The sequence below is a fragment of the Bos taurus genome, chromosome 7, assembly GCF_002263795.3.
Source record: "Bos taurus isolate L1 Dominette 01449 registration number 42190680 breed Hereford chromosome 7, ARS-UCD2.0, whole genome shotgun sequence".
Lineage (NCBI taxonomy): Eukaryota > Metazoa > Chordata > Mammalia > Artiodactyla > Bovidae > Bos > Bos taurus.
In genome coordinates this window covers 19,900,994-19,908,527 of record NC_037334.1, presented here as the reverse complement: position 1 = coordinate 19,908,527, position 7,534 = coordinate 19,900,994, and positions in this window count along the sequence as shown.

Sequence of the window (7,534 nt, the reverse complement as noted above, 5' to 3'; positions counted from 1 at the left end):
TTTTATTTTTTAAAAATATTTGGCGGCACCAGGTCCATTGCAGCATGTGGGATCTTTAGCTGCATAATTAAATAAAATTTACATCATTATTATTATCTGTGCTGTTAGTTGCAGCATGTGGGATCTAGTTTCCTCACCAGGGATCAAACCCACGCCCCTTGCATTGGGGAGGGTGGAGTCATAGCCACTGGGCCACCAGGGAAGTCCCTATGTTTAATTGTTTGAGGGATCATCGTACTGTTTTCCACAATGGCTAAACCATTTTACAAGAAAAGTGATTTTAACATCAGTTAAAAAAAAAAAAAAAAGGCAGTACATAGGAGAGAATAAAGGACAGTCATTTAAATAGGAAAATGTTGACTTCCTGAAAAACTCACCACATTGTTTTGAGGCGGCTCACATTTCTGAGCACCTGTGCATGTTTCATGGTGGGGTGCATCTTCACGTGGGAAGAAATAGAGAGGGAGATTTGATCCACTTCTTCTGGGTCCAGCTCAGGTCCCCTGGTTCCCCTGGCTCAGTCTTGCCCACTTCCTGTCCGGCCACCCTGCAGTCTTTTTTTTTTTTTTTCATATTTATTTATTTGGCTGCACCAGGTCTTGGTTGTGACACTTGGGATCTTCGATCGTCATTGAAGAGGGATCTTTTTTTAAGCTGCATAAGATGTCTTACTCATAGCATGTGGAATCTCCTTCCCTGATCAGGAATCAAACCTGGGACCCCTAGGAGGAGTCTTAGCCACTAGACCACCAGGGAAGTTCCTGCAGTCATTCTTTTAACAGTTAATTTGCAAGCCTTTTAAGTATTAGACCCCATAGACACTGAGAGATACAATGTTTTTTAAAAATAGCTACATAATCTAAATAAACATAATTGCAAAATGTGGCAATGCTTTAAAAAGACAAAGATATAACCATCCCTCCCCTGATGAAAACTGCTACCAGACACACCTGCCCCTCCACTTCTCCAATCTGAGCCTTTTTCATTTTGCCTCTCACCATTCCCAGTCACTCACTCAAAATTCAGAATGCCCATCTAGCTTCAAAAAACACCATGACCTTTCCCAGATGTGGGCGTTTGCAGAGTCCTTCTGTTCTGCAAAGTGATTTCTCTACCATTTTATTTTAGGCTATATATAAAAGAAAGGCTATAGTCTTTCTTTTATTGAGCTGTAACTTACAGTTCTTGAATGTTCAATTCCTTAAGCTTTTACAATTATATATACCCGTGAAGCCATTCCCGGAAACAAGAAGCAGAACATTTCCATTAGTCCAGAAAGTTTTCTCAGTGTCCTGTTCAGTTAATCTCCCTTGCCCCGAGCAGCAGTAGTCTGCTGGTAAATGTTTAACAATGGGCTTGTGAAATAGGAGGGGGTGGGGGAACAGAGAGAGAGAGAGAAAGGCTGGTTTTTAATTTGCAGTATTTGTCATTTTCGGTGGTGTGTATATTCCTACCAAGACTAATTTCCAACTACCATGAAGTTGGAAAGGATGGTACCGGAAGGCACTTATGAGCCAGGACAAGCTGGCTGAAGCCCCCCCACTCCCCCACAGGCATCCTAGATTCTGATTTCTATCCCCAGAGATTAGTTTTGCCTGTTCTAAAGCTTTGTGAAAATGGAATTGTACAGTACATGCTCTTGTATCCAACTTCTTTTGCTCAGCAAAATATTTTTGTTATTCATCTATGTGATTGCATGTAACAGTAATTTGTTTGTTCCCTTGCTGTATGATACTCCATCATGTGTATTTTGGGGACTGCCCTTCAAGTAGAACAATAAATCAGTTCTTTTTTTTTTAAATTGAAGTATAGTTGATTTACAATGATTCAGGTATACAGCAAAGTGATTTACAATATCTATATATATATGTATATGAATCTATTTTCCATTTCAGGTTATTATAAGATATTAAATATATTTCCCTGTGCTATACATCTTTGTTGCTTATTTTATGTATAGTGGTATATTTCTGTCAATCCCAAATTCCTAATTTATCTTCCCCCTTTTCCCTTTGGCAACCATAAGTTTATTTTCTACGTCTTTGTGTCTCTTTCTGTTTTGTAAAGTTTATTGTATCCTATTTTAGATTCTACAGATAAGTAATATCATATGATATTTGTCTGCCTGACTTCACTTAATACGATCATCTCTAGGTCCATCCATGTGGCTCCAAATGGCATTATTTCATTCTTTTTTATGGCTGAGTTAAATTGTGGATCAAGGGATCCCCAATTTTGAGGAGGATCAAGAGATCAGACCTTTTCTAACGAGCAGAATTTTCTCCTCGATTCCTAGCTGGGGGCTCGGTGCAAAAAAATTTCAGTTCTCCCCATTTCTACCAGTTCCCTATTTCTTGGAATTCCCAATACACTTGCTTGTTTCTGGCATTTGGCTCTTGCTGTATTCTAATTCCCATCCCCTCTATCTTGCTCTCCTTTCCCTTCTCATTATGAACATTTTGAAAGCAAGGAAGATGTTGCATTTGTCTCTCTCTCTCCCAGCCCAGCTCCTTGGACGGTGGAAGCTCAGAATATAGACTATCTGAATGAAAGAAATGGATGCTTCTGTCCTCAGCAGACACATTTCCTGCCAATCACCTGATGCTCAGCCTTGTCAGGCAACACAAGCTTTTATTGTTGCGATTACAACAGACTGTCACCTCCACCCCCTTCTCTATCTTGACCTGCTGAGGACATTTTGTTCTGTAACCTCACCCTCTTACCTATCTCTTTACTTCAGTTCCAATCACATCTTTCGTAATACATCTGTTCCTTGGTCACAGAGACTTGGTCTCTGAAATCTCCCCTCCCCCATCCTGGAAATTAATTTCTAATAGCTTTGTTGATTCAATCCACAGTGACATTTATCTTGCTCAGGCACAGTTTAGTATTAATATCACATGGGTACACGCTGCCTATCTCAGAATGCACCCTGAACTTTATCTCTCTCACCTGGGCAAGGGATTAACTGAAGGAACGGCTGACTTGACCCTTTTGAATACTGCAGTTGAACTCCATCTAGATTACCTACAACCCAGCAATTCTACCTCTAGGCACAAGCCCTTGTGTAACCAGGGAACACATACACTAATGTCCTCCACTGAAGCTCCAGTGGCACAATCGGTTAGCGCACAGTTCTTACATGGTAGTGCGAGTGGAACTAATGTTCTCCATGGCAAAAATCTAGAAGCAACAGAAACAGCCACTGATGGAAAAACATGTTCCCGTATAGCCCCTAAAGAAATATTAGGCAATAGTAAATTCACCAATACTGGGCTTCTCCGGTGGCTCAGTGGTAAAGAATCTGCCTGCCAATGCAGGAAACCCGGGTTCCATCTCTGGGTCTATAAGTTCCCCTGGAGAAGGAAATGGCAACCTACTCCAGTATTCTTGCCTGGGAAGTCCCATGGACAGAGGAGCCTGGTGGACTACAGTCCATGGGGTCGCAAAAGAGTCGGGCACGACTTAGCGGCGAAACAACAAAACTCACAAATGACAACAACAATGTAAAAGTCTTGGAAACAGGAAGTTACAGAAGATATTTTATGACACTGCTTTTATAAAATGAAGATGGCTAGAAACCTATCCCCACTGGGGAGACGCAAATTAAAAACCACAGTGAGATACTACCACATGCTTGTTGCTGTTCAGTTGTTCAGTCGTGTCCAACTCTTTATGACCCCATGGACTGCAGTGTGCCAGGCTCCCTTGTCCTTCACTGTCTCCTGGAGCTTGTGCTTGTTAGAATGGCTAAAATAAAAAAGGCTGACAATACCAACTTCTGGTGAAGCTACAGTTCACCTGGGACCCTCCTGTGTTCCTGGTGGGAATACAAAAATAGTCCAACCCCTCTGGAAAATGACTTGGCAGTTTCTTAGAGAGTTAAACACACAAATGACCCAGCAATCCCACTTCTGGGTGTTTACTAGGAGAAAAGAATGCTCAGGTTCGCACAAAATCCTGAACATGAATATTCATAAAAACTGCCCAAAAGTCCTTCAATGGGTAAACCGAGCAAGCAAACTGTGAATAGAATGAATTAAGAAAATGTAGATTAGAACTTCCTTGGTAGTCCAGTGGTTAAGAATCTGCCTGACAATGCAGAGGACACGGGTTCGATTCTTGCTCTGGGAAGTTTCCCACTCCGAGGAGCAACTAAGCCTGTGTACCAAAACTACTGGAGCCCTCGCACCCCAGAGCCTGTGCTTCGCAGCAAGAGGGTAACCCCTGCTTGCCACAGCTAGAGAAAGTCCTTGGGCAGCGGTGAAGACCCAGCACAACCACAAAGAAGTAATACATAAAGTTTAAAAAGAAAAAAGAAAATGAGGATTAATTCCACACAATGGAATGCTACTCAGTAACAAAAAGGAACACACTATAGGTACATGCATGAACTTGGGTGAGCATCACAGACATTACAGTCACCAAAAGAAGGCAGTCTCAAAAAGTAACATGGTGCACTGTTTCATTCATATGACATTCTTTTAAAACATTTCTTTTATTAAAAAAATTTTTTTAGCCATGCTGGGTCTTGGTTGCTTCTCTGACTTTTCTCTGGTTGTGGCAAGCGGGGACTACTCTCTAATTGTGATGCGCAGGCTTCTCATCGCGGTGACTTCTCTTGCAGAGCACAGGCTCCAAGGTGCATGGCCTCAGTAGTTGTGGTACATGGGCGTAGTTGCTCTGTGACATGTGGGATCCTCCTGGACCAAGGATAGAACCCCCATCCCCTGCATTGGCAGGCAGATTCTTAACCACCAGGCCACCAGGGAAGTCCTGTGATTATTACTTGTAAACTGTATCCTATACCTCCTTTATTTTGAAAACATTTATAATAAAGTTGTATATTATGTAATACATGTATATTATATACATGTAGTGTATGTTCAACATATAGAGAAACCCACAATGCATGTATGTTACACACATGTATGTGTATTCTACACATATAAATACCCACCATGCATGTATGTTATTATATGTGTAATATATTCGACATGTAGAGATGTCTATAATGCATGTATTTTATATGTGTATTAGATATATGCATGCTTAATCACTTCAGTCGTGTCCAACTCTTTGTGACTCCATGGACTGTAGCCCACCAGGCTTCTCTGTTCATGGGTTCTCCAGGCAAGAATACTGGAGGGAGTTGCCATGCGCTCCTCCAGGGGATCTTCCCGATACAGGGATCCAACCCATGACTCCTGCATCTCCTGCATCACAGGTAGATTATTTACTGCTGAGCCACCAGAGAAGCCCCATATTGGATATATAGAGGTATCTAAATTCCCCTCCAAGAGAGCTGATTGTTAAACACTGACCAGCCTACCACTATTGTTACACTTTGACAAGCTGAGATCTTCCCCCACCAGCGCTGTGTGCATTCATTCATCTAACATGTAATGAGTGTCCACTCCCTGCCAGAAGTAAAGACCTACCCCAGGGAATGTGGATATTCATGAGTTACTCCATTCAGTAGAAATGTTTGTAATCCTGCCCTGCATCAGCATCGCTCCAGATGCTTAACTACCCAGACAGAGGAAGGGGTGTGGGGTGGGGCAGGGACTCAGGAAGTAGCTAATATGTGTAGAAGCATGGAGGTTCATCTCTGACATGCCATCCCTAGAGTTTTCTTCCTTTTCTTTCCTTTCTTTCCCTCCCTCCCTTCCTCCTTCTTTCTTTCTTCTTCCTTTCCATTTTTCCTTTTTCTTTATTTTTACCTCATTTTATTTTTTTTAAAATTGATTTTTGGCTGTGCTGTGTCTTTGTTGCCACGCATGGGCTTTCTCTAGCTTCACCGGAGGACTTATTGCAGTGGCTTCTCTTGTTGCAGAGCACGGGCTCTAGGCACATGGGCTCACAGTTGTGGCTCATGGGCTTAATTGGCCCACAGCATGTGGGATCTTCCCCGGGCCTGGGATCGAAACCAGGTTCCCAGCAATGGCAGGATTCTTAACCACTGAACTACCGGGGAGTCCTTCTTTTATTATATTAGTATTTTTCTTGAGATATAATTGACATACAACATTATATTAGTTTCAGGTGTACAACATAATGATTTGGTTTATGTAAATATATATTGAGAAGCGATCATTGCAACAAGACTAGTTAACATCCATCACCATACACAGTTAACACACATGTTTTTCTTTTTCTTCTTGTGATGGAAACTTCTAAGATCTCCTCTCTTTGCATCCTTCAAATACACAGCACAGTGTTCTTACTTTCAGTCACCATCCTGTTCGTGATGTCCTCAGGACTTATTTTATAACTACAAGTTTGTCCCTTTTTTTTTTTTGATAGTAACTTTGTCCCTTTTGACCTGCTTCACCCCTTTCTCCCACCCTCTGCCCTGGAGTTGTTTTTCTTTTTTAATGATATTGTACCATGTCGTGACCAATGGATGGTCAACATGATATCTACTTTATAGCCGTGCAAAAAGAGTCCATGCAGATGGACAAGAATCAGGAGGGAACACAGAAAAGAAGTGTGATTTGGGGCAGGAGTTTTAATAGGTGAAATTTATTTACTTATTTACTATTATTTACTTATTTACTATTATTTACTTATTTCATAGCACTATTACTTAGTAAGAAAGAGATAGTATTGCCTTTTTAATTATTTTTAAAAGTTATTTTAAAATAACTTATTTTTATTAAGGCATCATAAATGCAATGTAAAATGCACTCTATTTTTTTCTTTCTTTTTTATTTTTTAAATTATGAAAGTTTGATAACACACTTACAGGAGACTTGGAGAATGCAGAACAAAGTTACATATGCCTGTGGGCTCAATTGCTTCAGTCATGTCCAGCTCTTTGTGACCCCATGGAGCATAGCCCACCAGGCTTCTCTGTCCATAGTATTTCCCAGGCATGAAAACTGGAGTAGGTTTCCATGCCCTTCTTCAGGGGATCTTCTCAACCCAGGGATCAAACCTGTGTCTCTCGGGTCTCCTGCATTGGCAAGTGGGTTCTTTACCCCTAGTGCCACCAAGGAAGCCATTTAAGTTATATAGTTTCACTTTATATTAAAATTATGTTTAAGTGGATAAATTAAGATCTTCAGTTGGAGTTTCAATATCAAACTCTCAAAAATTAGAATGAATATATAGAAAAGTAGAAGGATAGAGTAGACCTGAAAAGCACCATGAACCAATTCAACTTAATTACAATGTATACAATTTTCATACAACAGTAAAAATCCACTCTATTTTTTAAATGTGTGGGTCAGGGACTTCCCTGGTGGTACTGGGTTGGGAAGATTCCCTGGAGAGGGGAATGGCAACCAACTCCAGTACTCTTGCCTGGAGAATTCCACGGGGAGAGGAGCCTGGCAGGCTAGAGTCCATGGGGTCACAAAGAGTAGGACACAACTGAGAGAGACTAACATTACATTACTTTACCAGTGGATAAGAGCTTCCACTGAAGGGGGTGCTGGTTTGAGCCTTGGTTGGGAGCTAAGATCCTGTGGTGCAGCCAAAATAAATAAATAAGATTAAAAATTAAGTATACAGATAAGTGATTTTCTAG